This window comes from Castor canadensis, chromosome 2 (assembly GCF_047511655.1).
Source record: "Castor canadensis chromosome 2, mCasCan1.hap1v2, whole genome shotgun sequence".
NCBI lineage: Eukaryota > Metazoa > Chordata > Mammalia > Rodentia > Castoridae > Castor > Castor canadensis.
The window spans coordinates 117,883,849-117,900,151 of NC_133387.1; the positions used below are offsets into that span (position 1 = coordinate 117,883,849).

General features: G+C 35.1%; 1 long non-coding RNA gene across 1 annotated transcript in view; it reads left to right on the forward strand.

Moving 5' to 3' along the window:
* Positions 1-14,654, forward strand: part of LOC141417402 (uncharacterized) — a 38,881-nt gene extending 24,227 nt beyond the window's left edge. Inside the window, exons 2-3 of the long non-coding RNA XR_012441945.1 lie at positions 2,299-2,373; positions 14,534-14,654. This is a non-coding gene — a long non-coding RNA (uncharacterized lncRNA). The remainder of the gene's footprint in view (positions 1-2,298; positions 2,374-14,533) is intronic.
* The last annotated feature ends 1,649 nt before the right edge of the window (positions 14,655-16,303 follow it).

A 16,303-nucleotide genomic window follows, 5' to 3' on the forward strand; every position in this document is an offset into this window, starting at 1 on the left:
GGAAAAACAGTTTAGAGTATTAAGAATTTGTAATGTACAATATTCAAAAAATTGGGACAAGCTATTACTCTGCAGGATTTTCATGACAATGTAACTGAATGCCAGTAGGGAGCATAAGTGACTACTGAACAGAGACTGCCTTGTCTGTGGGAAGAATGGACGTTGAGAATAAGGAAATGCTCCCCAACTAGTGTTTCAATAGAGCAGATTTTCAACCAGAGCACTGGGGGTACTTGTAAGTGATTGAATGATTTTTAAAACTCTTCAAGTAGCATACCCACCATCATTACAGGAGGGCTAAGGAGAAGCTCTTGTCAAAACAAGTGTTGTAAGAGTGTCTAAGTTTACCTTTACCAGAGTTTCCTCAATTTTTCTAGCTATTTTAATGACATTCTGCTGACTGTCAAATAATCCAGTGCATTCTGGTGTGTTTTGGAAGATTTCAAGGGAGCGGTCATGTATTTCTATTATTGTGTGTGACCTTTGGTTTACCCCTTGACTTTTGACTGCTGCCATTTCAGCTGCTTCACTCTTTGGGTATACTTTTTATTATTATTATCCAAGACAGAAATAATAAAAGGCTACTATAGAGTCAATATTGTATTGTATAACACACTTACTTGAAAGAAGGGAGAACATAACAGGGATCTATAACATGGAGCCTACTTCCCACTACCACCCAAATAGCGTGGTGACTTCAGTGAGTACAACACTGGCCAGCCATTGGCTTCCCACAGACCCCTCCTGCCTGCTCCCTTCCTGCTGGGATCCATCTTTCAGCTTGAGTGGATTCTGCACCTTCACCTCTTGTCTGCCTGGTCATTATGGGGCACAAATGCCCTGCCCACTGGAACCAAATTCCAATACCATACAGAGAGAGAGAGCTCTTTTGTTTCATTAAAAATCATTTCTCAGATGACTATGTCTTCCTCAAAGTACTTTTCCAGGCTAGAAGAGCAGTATTACATAAGCAGCAGCTTTCATCCCTTGTCATGTAGCAAAGGTAAAAACAGCATGATGCTTTCCAAATGAATCAAGAAGTAAATGTGTTAAAAATATCCTAGAATAAAACATACATAATATTTTTATAATTTAACAAGTTTAAGGACTTTCTTTTCTCAAAAGTTGAAATATATAAATTAAAATGTTAATAATTTAACAATTTAATATAGTGCACCTCTAGGAAAAAGAAATACAAGGAAAGAAACAAAGAAAAGTTGAGAAAAGGAATTAAAAGGAGTAAGGGAAGGGAACAAGGGAAGAAAGATAAACATATATAAGAAAAAGAAAAAAGAATAGTAACTGTAATAAAAAAATTAAATAAAAACTCTGAAAAATATATAAAATACTTAATATTGTTATCCTGTGCACATAAAGAGACCTTAGAATTTTATTTGAAAAATATAATTTGCATGATGTGAAAACAATTGACAAAAAAGAGCTATGCACCCAAAGAGTATAAAGGAAATTGTGAGAAATACCCAAGACATAAAGATTTTCCCTTTGATCAGATGGATAAGATAAAAAAAAAATGAGTGATAATCCAAGTATTGATTTATGTCTTACTCAAATATTCTAGAAAAAATGTAAATTTTATACTTGTCATGCGAAGCAGTTTTCAGCAAAAAACTTAGATATTTGTGTTAGCTTTGATACACATACCTTATGGAAATAATCTAAAATAATTTTATTTTATCACAAAAATTTCACAACTGTTCAAAAAAGACAAATACAACATAAGCTAAATTTCTTACAATAATAAATAAATAAGTAAATCTCCAATGTAATATCTGAGTTGTGAAGAATTAAATTGTTAATTTATATAGATGTAATTGCAATAGATTTTAAATAAAAAAATCTTTTATAAATATATATGCACAATAATTTATTTGTCCATGTAGATATTTTTGCTTTTTTATTAAAATTTTTATTATTCATTTATTCACATGTGTGTACATTGTTTGGGTCATTTCTCCCCGCCTGCTAAAATTTTTCTATAATTAAAATTATTTTTGAAATTAAAAGTCACTTAAATTATTTTCACTGTGGTCTCTCTATGTCTAATATGTCTATGTTTGATTTATTTGTATATGTTTGAGACTGTTATATATATGTAACAGTCTCATAGTAGCTTATTGCTACTACCTCTGACCTGATTAGTGTTTGTAGATACATGGCACTTTACTTAACAGTCTACGCACAATGCATTTAAGCTGAATCTTCCTTTAGATTCAGACAACCATGTGTATCCTTGATAATGTTGGCTGCAGCTGACTATATGTAATCGCATTCCTCTAGGACATCCTTGTCTGACACAAGATCTTTCAAATGTTACCTAGAAGCCTGAAGAATGAAATATTCCCTTGTAATTTGGTAAGTAACATTGACATGTTTGCTGTCATTTTTACCTACAAAGTTCAGAATATCTTTAAACTTAGCCCAGTATAAATATCATAGCTTTCTGTAAGAAGATTCTGAGACAAAGATTCAAGTGTCAGTAATTTGTGTGGGAGGTGAAGCTAGGAAGAAAGCCAGACAAAGGAAGGCAGCCAACACAGTTGGGTTTACAAGGCAGTTACACTGGAGGCAAAATTTTCTCTCTCTGAGTCAACCCTGGGACCCAGTGTACACATGCTCTTCAGCAATGCCAACTTATGTGAAAGGTGTTTTGGTATTTATATACTGCTGCCAGTAAGGCTCTTGAGGAGATACTGATGTTACCAGATTGAAGTGTGCCAACTCACGAGTACTAGGGACAAGACTTATATATGTAATGGTTTTATATTTTGTGAAGCACAAATAGTCTACACTGTCAAAAGATGTCATCTCCAACCTGGCCTTCTGATGGTCCTCACACACCACAAGGGCAGAACAGCTGCCTTTTGCCCAGTGAAGAAAATGACATGTGAGGAAATTTAATTTTGGGTGTCCCATGTCATAGAAGCTTAAGGACTCCACTTTATTTTGGTTAATAGATTTATTCATCTGTGTTTAATATAACAACTGCAAAAATTTTATCATTGCTTTAAAATGTTGGCTAGAAGACCATTGCACTTGTTTCTTATGTACATGGAGGAGTAGACATTAGTATAGACAAATAGATAAACATGTATGTATATATGCATACATTGTAGACAAACAGGTGGATTATCTGGACTGCATTAGCCCTCTGTGATACTCGCAGTCATGATAGTTCTATACAAAAGAGAAAAAAATCACATAACTAATGTATTTTAGAGAGATGATTTAAATTGTTAAAATATCTAATATTCATACATAATAAGCATCATTAAAACCAAAGGTTTTTTAAATGTAACAATTTTAATAAAATCAAACAAAACTCACACTTTCTCTTAAATCAGCTTAATGCAAGACAGGAATTCCTAGTCCTGCCCTGACTCTGAATGTGTATGTTACTGCACAACTCAGACAACAGCCAAGGTGTCAGTGCTTACCCCACGACACACAGCAGGTCACCGATAAGGGGGAAAGTCATGTGTTTAATGTGCATTCCTGCTCAAAAAGCTTGTTAATGGGATTTTCTCAAAAGGATAGAGAAAAAAAACAAATAACATCTTTCTTTGTAATAAACTCCATTTTCTAGATTTTCAGAAAATTGAGGAAATAGTACAAAGAATCCTCATATTTTTCCCTATTATAAATCCTTGCTCAAGATTCATACATTGTAATAACTAATGAGCCAACACTGGTACGTTATTATTAACTAAGGCCCATAGTTTTTTTTTCCTTTTTGTTTCTTGGCAGCACTAGGATTTGAACTCAGGGTTTCATGCTTGCCAGGCAAACACTCTACCTCTTGAGCCACACACCCCCCAACCTTTTGTTGCTTTAGTTATTTTTTAGATAGAATCTCATGTTTTTGGCTTGGTCCAGCTTTGAATCATGGTCCCCTCTATCTCTGCCTCCCTAGTAGCTGGGATGAAAGTTGTGAGCCAGTGTGTCTGACCCCCCTAGCTGTTTTTCTTAGTCACTTTATGGAAGTATGATTGACAAACAAAAAAGCTGTAGATATTTAATGTATATAAATTGATATGTTTGGAGTTAAAATATATCTCCATGAAACCATCAAGTCATGAACACTACCAGTTTCTTAAGCTTCAATGTTTCTTCAGGCCCCTTGTGGGTCTACGTCAGTGCATATGTCTTTGGGTTGAACATATTTGGGGTCCTTTGGTTTTCTTGGACTTTGATAACCATTTTTCTTTCTATATTTGGTATATTTTTAGCTAATAGACTTCTATAAGGAACACTTTGGTCCATTTGATGATATTCCATAAACTCCACAGGCTTTCTTCAGACTTCCTTCTCCTCCTCCAGCCCTGTTTTGGGTTGGGTGGTTTTTGAGATAGGATCTCATGAACTGTCTGTCTGGGCTGGTTTCAAACTGAGATCCTCCTGATCTCTGCCTCCCAAGCAGATAGGATTACAGGTGGGAGCCACTGGCACCCAGCCTCTCCTCTTCTTGCTTCTCTTCCTCCTCTTCAGACTCCTCCTCCTTCTTTCAATAGTTGAGTCTTTAGGCTTCCCTTGGTTGTGAGTTTCTTAGACTTTCCTTGTATGATCTTGACGATTTTGAAGACAGGTTCATTTTAAGGAGTATCTCTGTTGGAATTTGTCTTCTTTTCTTGTGATAAAATTGGGATTGTGTGATGGTATTTGGAAGGTCACAGAGGAACCATGAGATTGTTTCAAGCATACATATGATCAACATAATTTATGGTTATTGATGGTGGGCTAAGGAAGTGTTTGTCAGGTTTTTGTATTGCCCAATGGCCTTTTCTTCTCTCCTGTGCACTTTGGAAGGAAGTCATGATATGCAGTTATGCAGCACTTGGGGGCAGTGAATAATTTATGTAAAATTATTCTGCATATTTACCATTGCTTCTCTCCTCTATTTATTAAGCCATTCTGTCATTTATGTTGGGATGGATTCATGGGTAGTTTATTATATGTTAGATTTTAATTCAACTGTACTTAATTTTTGAGTCAAATCATTTCAATTTTGGCCATTGAGGCCTTGTCCCTGGACTCCTGGGCTCTTTTGAGGAGTGGTAGAGGACTTGCCTAGCAAGTGCAAAGTTCTGAGTTCAAATCCCGGTAACACCAGAAAGAAAATTCTGTGCTTCAATGACACATACCCAACTGTATGTGTGTGTGTGTGAGTGTGTGTGTGTGTGTGTGTGTGTGTGTGTGTGTGAGAGTGAGAGAGTGAGAGAGAGAGATTCCTTATCCTCTGACATTACAAGAAGTCCTAGGCTTATCTTGCATGTTTCTGGGCTCTGTCCCCAAATCAGCCATTTGTTTAAGAAATCATTTCTTTTATATCATTAAATTTTATTAAAAATGAGATCTGGATTTGTTTGAGTTATGCACTCACCACTAGGATGTCATTTATTTTAGTTCCTCTCAGCTGACAGAGCAATGAATATATATGTGTATAATAATGAACTCGTGCGTATACATATGCCTAAATATTTCTGTATGTTACCATATGTAACATATTAAATAGGAGCTTCCTGATGTTCCAACTCTAATTCATTTTCACAGGGATCATTCTACCTTCCTTCTCTTACCAAAGATTTGCACTTCTTCAGTGACAAATGAAGCTCTACCGTCTGTCATCAATTTATTTATTTGTTCCGTTTTAGTCCACATTCACAGCAGTAATAGAACTGTTAAAGTACATCCTTGTGGAAAACTACTTTAACAACCAGTGTCTAGTGCCTACATACCGTTCCTTTCACCTAAGGGCTTATATGCTTTTCCAAAGAGATTCAGGTGAGTAGCTTCCCCCATATCATTTAGTGTGGCTCTTTCATGTCTGTATATATACAGGCATGTATATATATACACAGCTTACATATATATATAAACTATAACTACATATATATATACAGTTAGATTTTCTCAGTTTACTTCTTTTAAAACTTCCTCCAACATTTAAGATTTGAAAACAAAGTTAACTCTTTGTGTCACATGATCCTGTATGCTTTGAAAAATCCCAAATATCTTAGACTGATAAGTACAATATCAAACAGAATAATTGTACTGTCCTAAAAATTCCTTCTGCTTTATATATTCATCCCCAATCCCTGTTCACCTAGCAATCAATGACCTTTTCAAATTCTCTGTAGTTTTGTCTCTTCCAGACTGTCATATAACTGGAATCATATAAGTAAACCTTTCCATACTGAGTTTTGCCATTTAGCAATACATATTTAAGATCCCTCCATTCCTTGTCATAGCTTGATTGCTCATTTACTTTTATCATTGAATAAAATTATGTAGTATGGGTAAACCAAAGTTTGTTTATACCTCCAGATATTGAAGAACAATTTGGTTTCTTCTAAGTTTAGACATTTGTACATACAGATAAGTCAAACATTTGTGTGCAAGTTTCTGAGAACACAAGGAGATTCAATATTGTATTGACTATTTTTGCTTCCTGTATTTCCATATTTTTAGGAAAGCTATCCTACCACACACATATACATACACAGTCACTCATATACCACATAATACCACAAACATTCCTACAAAGATTTTGCTTGAGATTACACTGGCACTATATTCATTAGGGAAGAATTGCTTCCTACAATATGGAGTCTTCCAAACTGTGACCAACCATATCTCTCCCACAGTATTCATAGTGTATCCCATGGTCTGTCTATAATGTATTGTACTAGTTATAATGTTACCATTATAACAGACACCCCAGGCAGCGGTAGAAGACTGTTTTATTTAACTTGCAGGTTTGCAAGTTCAAGGTCATAGCACTGGCAATGGCTGGGTTTCAGTGCAGTCCTCTCTGCTATGTTATCTCATGACAGGACAGATGGCAATGGTGGAAATGCATATTAGAGCAGTGACCATATCTCATCACAGGAAGCCAGGGAGAAACTGGGTTGGGACAGAGTCATGCTTCCATATCAACTCTCTCATGATGAGAGTCCCATGAAAAATACTATAATTCCTTTAAGGGAAAGCTCACAATTGAGCTAATGTCCTCCGCTCCTAAAAGCGTGTGACATTTTTCAACACCTCCTCCAAAGAATCGAAGACTCCAACACATGAACATTTGAGATACATTCAAACCATATCCAAACCATAGTATCACCTTTCTTAAAAATGTTCTTTTCAGGCTTTGATATCAAGGGTATGGTTATCTCTTATAGGATTTAGAAAATATTTCTTTCTGCTTTTACTCATTTTAGTTTTTTCTTTGTTTTTTAAAATTAGAATATATCCTTTGTACTGGGAGGGTTCATAGTGACAATTCCAAATAATGTTATATTGTACATTGGTTACATCACCCCCACCCTCTCTACCCCTTAACCTCCTCTCTGCCTCACTTAAAGCAATTGCAACAGGTTTCATTGTTCTATTTCATATAAGTATTTTAAGTCCACCAACCATATTCCCTCACCTTAATCTCCTTTATTCACCCTCTCCCTCCCATAAATACCTCCTCACACTACCATTTTATACTCCAGTCTTTTGTTATTAATATTTAACTTGATGTTCAAAGGGGTTTCTCAATGTATGCCAGCTGTGAGTACACATTCCTTTGATCTATTCATATATAATTCACATTTTCTTGATCCACTCATCAGTTGTAGGTTATCTGGGTTATTTTCAAAGCTTGGCTACTGTGACTAGTGCTGTGATGAACATCGGCGTACAGGTGTTACTATTATATCCTGGCTTAAATTCCTTTGGGTAGATGCCCACGTGTGGTATCACCTGATCATACGGCAGTTCTATCTCTAGTTTTCTGAGGACTCTCCATACTGCTTTTCATAGTGGTTGTACTAATTTGCATTCCCACCAAAGCATATAAGGGTTCCTGTTTCACCACATCCTCACCAGCACTGGTTGTTTTTATTAGCCTTGATTATGGCCATGCTAACTGGGGTGAGATGAAATCTAAGTGTTGTTTTGATTTGCATCTTTTTTATAACCAGGGAAGTTGAACACTTCTTCATGTATTTACTGGCCATTTGTACCTCTTCTTTTGAGAATTCCATGTTTATTTTATGTGCCCACTTCTTCATTGGGGTGTTGATTCTTTGGGTGTTGAGGTTTTCTTCAGCTCCCTATAGATTCTGGACATTATTCCCTTATCAGATGAATAGCTGGCAAAGATTTTCTCCCATTCTGTGGACTGTTTCTTGAGACTAATGGCTGTTTCTTTTGTGGTGCAGAAGCATTTTAGTTTGATGAAGTCCCATTAGTTCATTCTAATTTTACTAATTTAGTAAGAATTATTATAAGATTTGTACTTTTATTATTGGGAGAACTAACCATTCAAGTAATCTAAAGCCATAGGTTTATTTGTGAGAAGCCTTTTAAAACTGAAATTAATTTTATAAATTGATATTAAAGTGTATGGAAATTTATTTCATGTTTTATATTCATATTTACTTTTAACTAAATCTACCTTACCATGTTAATTGCTGTAAAGATGTTCATTATATGCTCTTATTGTCTTATTAAAATAATAAAATCACTGGTGATTTATATTCTGTATTCATGATATAATATTAACCACATTTTTTCATTTACTTTTCCATAAATACTTTTACTACAGGTCCATTATTATTATTAATCCTTTCACAAGTTGAGCTTTTCTCATACTGTTATTTTTATGTTTAAAATTTGTTTTGTATCATTAAAGAGATTGCCTATAATTCCCTTTTGGTTGTTATGTCCTTGTCTGGTTTTGGAATGAGTGTAATACTGGCTGCATACAATGAGTTTGGCAGTGTTCCTTCCCTTTCTATTTTATGGAAAAGTCTGAGGAGTATTGGTTTTAGTTCTTCTTTAATAGTCTGGTAGGATTCAGCAGTCAGTTCATCAGGTCCAGGACTTTTTTCTTTGGAAAACTCTTTATTGCTACTTTAATTTCATTGCTTGTTATAGATCTGTTTAGATGAGTCATATCATCTTGCTTCAATTTTAGATGTTTATATGTGTCTAGAAATTTTCCCATTCCTTTTAGATTTTCCAATTTATTTGAATATAGGTTTTCCTTTTTAATTTTTTTTATTGTTGTACTTGATGGGGGTACATTGTGCCATTTACAAAAGTACACAATATATCATACTTGAGTTCACCTCCTCCACTATTCTCCTTCATCCCCCCCACCTCCTAAAATAGTTTCAACAGATATCACTTTTCCATTTACATACATGTGTACACAGTATTTATACCATATTCATTCTCTTTGACCATTTCCACACCTCTTTTCTCTTTGCACTGATACCAACAACCCCAGGCATGACCTGTTTCATCTTCCTTTCTCCAATTTTGTATAAGAAAAGAAGAAGAAAAAAAGTGACATTTTTTGGTTGTTTAGTATAACTACCTGAGTTTTCTTGTTGTAGTTACATGTTTATATGTATTATAGCCCAATTTGGTTCATCTCCTCTACATTTCTTCTTTCTACCTTAGTCCCTTTCTTATGGTGGTTGTATTGTGGTCAGACAGTATGCAGTATTCTTGTATTTGTTATATTTGTTAAGACTTGCTTTGTGACTGAAAATATGGCCTATTATCACTGAAAATATGTCTGTTTTCAGGTCCATTTGATATATGGTGTTATTAAATTCTAGGGTTTCTTTGTTGATTTTTTATCTGGATGACCTATCTATTGGTGATAGAGGAGTATTGCAATTTCCCACCACCCCTGTGCACCCCTGTGTTGGGTCTATCTGTATTTTTAAGTCCAGTAGTGTATGTTTGATGAAATTGGATGCACCAACATTGGAGGCATGTAAGTTAACAATTATTATTTCCTCTTGATGTGTTGCTCCTCTTATTAGTATGAAATGACCTTTGTTTCTTCTAATTTAGATTCGAAGTCTACTTTATTTGATATAAGTATTGCTATTCCTGCCTGATTTCGGGGACCATTAGCTTGGTAAATCTTTTTCCACCCTTTCACCCTGAGACAATGTTTGTTTCTGTCTGTAAGTGAATTTCTTGTACACAAATTGGTTCTTCCTTTTAAATCCAGTTTACCAATAAATGCCTGTTTTACAAAATTTTTCTTATAGTATACAGAAGGGGATTCACAATGATAATTCCAATTAGGCTTTTATTGTACATTAGTTTCACTGTTCCTATCATTTGTCCCACCACACCCATCCCCACCCCATTTACAGTAACTGCAAGAGGTTTTTTGTTCTGTTTCATACAGGTATATGCAACCCGTCAACCCTCCCCTTAAATCTCCTTCATTTACCTTCCTCCCTCCCATTTGTACCCCCCACACTGTACCTATTTCACAGTCCTGTTTTTCATCATTAATATTTAAGTTAATGTTCAAAGGGGTTTCTCAGTGTATCTCCACTGTGGGTTTACTTTAAATTGGTCCATTCAGCCCCTTCCATTCCTCTCCTTACTCCTCTACCACTAACATTCAGTGATGATATGGAGAGGTATGTGGGATTTCCTGACATTTAGTTGTTTTTGTTGTATAAAGATTTATCTGTGTGCAACTAATTCTATGCTACTATCTAATTAGTTGTATGCTTTTCTCTTGAGATTTAATAATTCCCATCCTTTCATGGCTATGTTTGTTTTAATCTTCTGTGTGTAGGATTCATTTCAGAATCTTCTGTAGTGGCTGTTTAGTGGTCATGGTAACTTTAATTTCTGTTTATCATGGAAGGTTTTTATCCCTCCTTCAATTTTGATTGATAGCTTTGCTTGGTAGAATTTCTTGGGACTGAAATTGTTTTCTTTCAATATTTTAAAAAGCTCACTCTATGCCTTTCTTGCCATTAAGGTTTCTGTTGAGAAATTTGCTATTATTTTGATGGGTTTACTTAGATGCAAAAGTCCCCAATAAAATACTGGCAAATTGAATTCAGTAGCTTATAAAAAAGATCATACACCATCATTAAGTCTGTTTGATCCCATGGATGTAGGAATAGTTCAACATATGTAAATCATTAAATGTAATATAACACATTAACAAAAGCAAAGACAAAAACCACATGATCATCTCAACAGATGCAGAAAAGCCTTCAACAAATTAGCATGCTTTCATGGTAAAAGCTCTGATGAAACTAGGAATAGAAAGACTGTATCTCAACATAATAAAGGCTATGTATGACAAGCTGATAGCCAACATTCTATTAAATGGGGAAAATTGAAATCATTTCCTTTAAAGTCATGAATGAGTCAAGGGTGTCCACTCTCTCTACTCTTACTCAACATAGTCTTGGAATTCCTAGCCAGAGCAATAGGAGAAAAAGAAGAAATAAAAGGAATACAAATTGGAAAGGAAGAAGTAAAACTTTCTCTATTTGGAGATAACATGTTCTTATGCCTAAAAGACCTGAAAAACTCCACCAAAAAACTCCTAGACATCATAGAGCTTCAGCAAAGTAGCAGAATATAAAATCAATTTACAAAATTCAGTAGCCTTTCTATACACCAACAATGAATAGACTGAGAAAGAATATAGGAAAACAATTCCATTTATAATAGGCTCAATAAAAATAAAATACCTATAAGTAAACTTAGCAAAGCATGTGAAAAACCTCTACAAGGAAAACTTTAAATCTTTGCAAAAAGACATTGAAGAAGACTATAGAAAGATCTCCCATGCTCATAGATTGGCAGAATCAATATTGTGAAAATGGCTATATTACCAAAAGCAATCTACATGTTTAAGGCAATATCCTCAAAATCATTACAGAGCCTGAAAAATCAACTCTAAAGTTTATTTTGAAGCACAAGTCTGCTAATAGCCAAGGCAATATTGAGCAGAAAGAGCAATGCTGGAGGTGTCACAATACCAACTTCAAACTATGCTACAGAGCCATGGCAATACAAATAACATGATAGCAGCACAGACTTGAAGACCAGTAGGACAGAATAGAAGACCCAGATGTGAATCCACACAGCTATGCCCACCTGGTTTTTGACAAAGGCACAAAACCATATGGCGGCGAAAAGACAGCCTCTTTAACAAATGTTGCTGGGAAAACTGGATATCTGAATGCAGAAAACTGAAACTAGATCCATGTCTTTCACCCTGTACAAGTATCAATTCAAAGTGGATTAAGAACGTGAGTATAAGATCTGAAACTTGGAAGCTAGTTCAAGAAAGAGCAGGGAACATACTGGAATTAACAGGCTAACTTCCAAAAAATCAATAACCCATTGAAGAAATGGGCCAATGAACTGAACAGAATTTTTTCAAAGGAAGAAATCCAAATGGCCAAAAAGCACATGAAGAAATGCTCAAAAACCCAGGCCATAAAGGAAATGCAAGTCAAAACCATGTTAAGACTCCACTTCACTCTTATTAGAAGGGCTATCGTCAAGAACTCAAACACAAATAAATGTTGGTGAGGATGTGGAGAAAAATGAACCCTTTGTATACTGTTGGTGGGAATATAAATTAGTACAACCACTATGGGAAACAACGTGCAGACTCCTCAAAAAGTGAAAACTAGGACTATCATATGATTCAGCAACACCACTCCTAGGGATATACTGGAAGGAATGTAGGTCAGGTTGCTATAAAAGCACCTGCACACCAATGTTAATTGCAACACTATTCACAATAGCTGAGCTATGGAAATAGCCAAGATGTCCCACAACTAATGAATGGATTTAGAAAATGTGGCATCTTATATACAATGGAATTTTATTCAGCCATAAAAAAAGAATGAAATTTGTCATTTACAGGTAAATGGATGGAACTGGAGAACATCATCTTAGGTGCAATTAGCCAGGTTTAGAAAACCAAAGGCCACGTGTTTTCTTTCACATGTGGAATACCTAACACAAATACAGGCAACATTATGAAAAGCAGGTCCCACTAAGGGGAGGTCAGTAACAGGAGAGAGAGGGTAAAAGAAGGATGGTAAGAAGGTGAATATTGTTGATGTACTTTCTACACAAGAGTGAATATAGAATTTTTAAACCTACTGAACTCACCATAAGAAAGGGGAAAAGGTAGAAAGGAGAAAAATAGAAGATATGAGCCAATTTGTGTTACAATAAATATATACATTTAAATATCACAAGGAAACCCCTGTATAGTTATCTTAAACAAACCACGTCAACATTTTTTCTTTTTCAAAATTAGAAAACAGGAGGGAGAACAGGTCCTGTCTGGTGGTTGGTACCAGTGGGAGGGGGAAGGAGATGGGGAAAGGCTGTAGGAGGGTTAATATGGTGCAAATACTGTGTACACATGTATGTAAATGGAAAGATGATACCTGTTGAAACTATTCCAGGAATGAGGGAAGGGGAGTAAAGGAGAAGGATGGAGAGGGTTGAATTTAAGTATGATATATTGTAAGAACTTTTGTAAATGCCACTATGTACCTCCAGAACAATAAAAAAGTTAGAAAATAATTGTTTTTATGTAATTAGTTTATTTTCTTATATTTATAATTTCTTTTGAAATAGATGATTTTATAAATACAAAAACTGATCACTACTTTTGTTATTTCCATAAGATTAGATAGATTTAAATTTTCTTATCTTTCAGTTGGAAATATATTTTTTGCTTGGGTATTGATTTCTTTCTTGAACTATGGTTTATTTGAAATCTCTTACTTTAGATATATATATAGTTTAGTATTTTTCTACTTGTTTATTTTATTTTAATGCTTAATATCATTGAATTCATATCTATCATCTTATGTCATGTTTATGTCATCAAGTAACATCTGTTGGTGTAAGTTCCCAGACATTAGCTTTTCCCTGAATTGGTGAATGCCTCTAGAGATTACTGCAAATCCTCAAAATGCCTATAGATGATTCTGTACTTCTTTAATATCTTCTAAACTTCTGATGTCTTTAAATGTATGATTCCATAACTTACCCATAACATTCTTACTTATTTGAGTGAGAGCATTGACCTGCCATAGACAACTCCATTGTTCCCGTTTGCAGAAGCTTAATGTCATGTTAATTTGGAAATAAGGTTTGTCTTCTAATTTTATATGACAAGGAATACTGCAATTATATCCATTTATCTTTTTCGTAGATCCATCCTTAGCTAGTCTAACCATGCTTATTCAATTTGGGATGAGAGGTTGAGTGCATTCATTTGTAAATAGTTATAATAGCGATATTAAGTAGATTTGTACAGCATGTTTGCTTCTTTTTCTAGCAATCTTATCAAGTTACTGAATCTTTATATCTAAAATAAAGCAATTTAAAGTACATTATCCCACTTCTTCATAGCTGTGCACCATTGATTGCCAGCTGTATCTCTCGGTGCATATTGCTGATTAAGGAATGCTCAGCATTGTTTTTACTACTTCACCTTAAAGGATTTTACATTAGCCAAAGCAATAGCATGCCATGGGCCATTACGTGAAGGCTTTTATCTGTCTTCCAATACCTGGATCTGTACACTTTATAGTGACAAATGTGGCTTCACATTTAAAATATGCAGCTATCTGTAACCACTCATGCCTTCATATTAGAAACCCCTTCCTTGACAAAGTCTGACCTTTCTTTTCTTCTCTTTTAGAAACAAGTCTTGCTGGACATGGTGGTGTACTTGGGAGGCTGAGGCAGGAGTACCACAAGTTCCAGGCCTGTCTGGGCTATACAGCATGACCCTGTCTCAAAATAAACAATGTAGAAACATGTTTCAAAGTCTCTCTTTTTTCCAACCATATGTTTTCAGTTCATGCTATGCACTTTTCTGAAATATCTCTTATAAACTGTTTATCCTCTATCAGTTCAAAAGTGTTCCCCCCTTGATTTTGCATAGCAATAATTATTTTACCACCATAGGGAGAGGTGACTGTTAACAGTTATCAAGGGTGTGGGAATATGAACTTTTACACTATGTAGAAGCTAACAAGATACTCTGCCATGCATAGTTCCATAGAGACATGATTCCTGAAGCAGGCACAAGGCCTTTTTTATTCATAGGGAGCCCTGTAGTTGAAACACAGGCAAAATACTCACACAGGTCTTCATTCCCCAGCTGTGACACATGGTCCACCTTGGACACACAAAGGACAGTTCCAGGAGAGGAACTTGAGCTGAAGATATCCCACTTTTGTAATGAATTAAAAGTGCCTAATCCTTCGAGTTTGTTTGGTGAAAGCACAATCTTGAGGAACGGTCCAGGGGAAAGACTGTCAGGTCTGTTTCTTTGAAACACAGAGAATGAATGTGCAGGAATACATGGATCATGGCAGATGGCCCCTACCAGTGGTTTCCTTCTGGTCCTATACAATGTAAACTTGGAAAGTAGACAGAAATGTCTCCATGTGTTAAAGTTTGATTTTCTCCTGTGCTTGGAAGGAGAGTAATTGAATGCTAAAGGAGAACTCCATAGCATAAAGGCAGATTAAGTAATTTACATATGATTAGAAAGTTGTAAGTTGTCAGGAGGATCTAAATAAAAGCATTTGTTAACCTTTATCCTCTACTCTGTCCAAAAATAATTCTATATGACAAAATAAAATATAGAAATAAGAATCAGAGAGACCATATTAAATCCTTTCTTTTAGCCTTGATTTTTCCTGCAACATGACTTTAACTTTTCACATCTTCTGGAGTTTCTGACAACTTTTGAGACCTTGACTCACTCCACTCCCAAAAGAAAAAAAAATGTGTCAGGACTCTAGAACACATCCTAAAGACATCAAAAATCCAATTATTAACATTTATGAAAGACTGGTGACTTACTGTGGTGGAGCTGTGGATTGACAGAGACATATCTTCAGTTATGCTTTCTGGCAGGTTCAAGGTCTTGCTATTGGCAAGCTCAGTGTACTAGCCTTACTGCTGAGCAGCTTAGCAACATTAAAAGAAGCTATTTTACTCAAAATCTTATCTACTTATAACTCTTAAAGCAATGTTTCTGGTATTTATTAAGGAAATCTTGGGAGAAACAACCAGTTATTCAGTTCGATTACCATCAATGTCAGCACAAGTTTCCATTAGCACATGATAATTACCAAGTTTATTATAATTTCCTAAGTAAGCAAAGGATAATTCAATACATTTAGAGATATATTGACATTTAAGTTTTAACATAATGTATATTGATGCACAATTTTAGAAATGTGATAGCACAGCAGTTTGATAACTCAACATTTATTTGGCCATTGGCACATGTTTTATGGAAAATGTAATACTCTCCTTCATTTCAGAAATAGCCCTGCTTGCAGTTAAGCATTGTGATTATGAATCAAATGATTGCATTTTGAGTTTGTAGTTGTTGCTATAGAGGATCCTAGAAGTTGCATCCGCTGTGCTTCTGTGAAGTGAGAAGGATTTA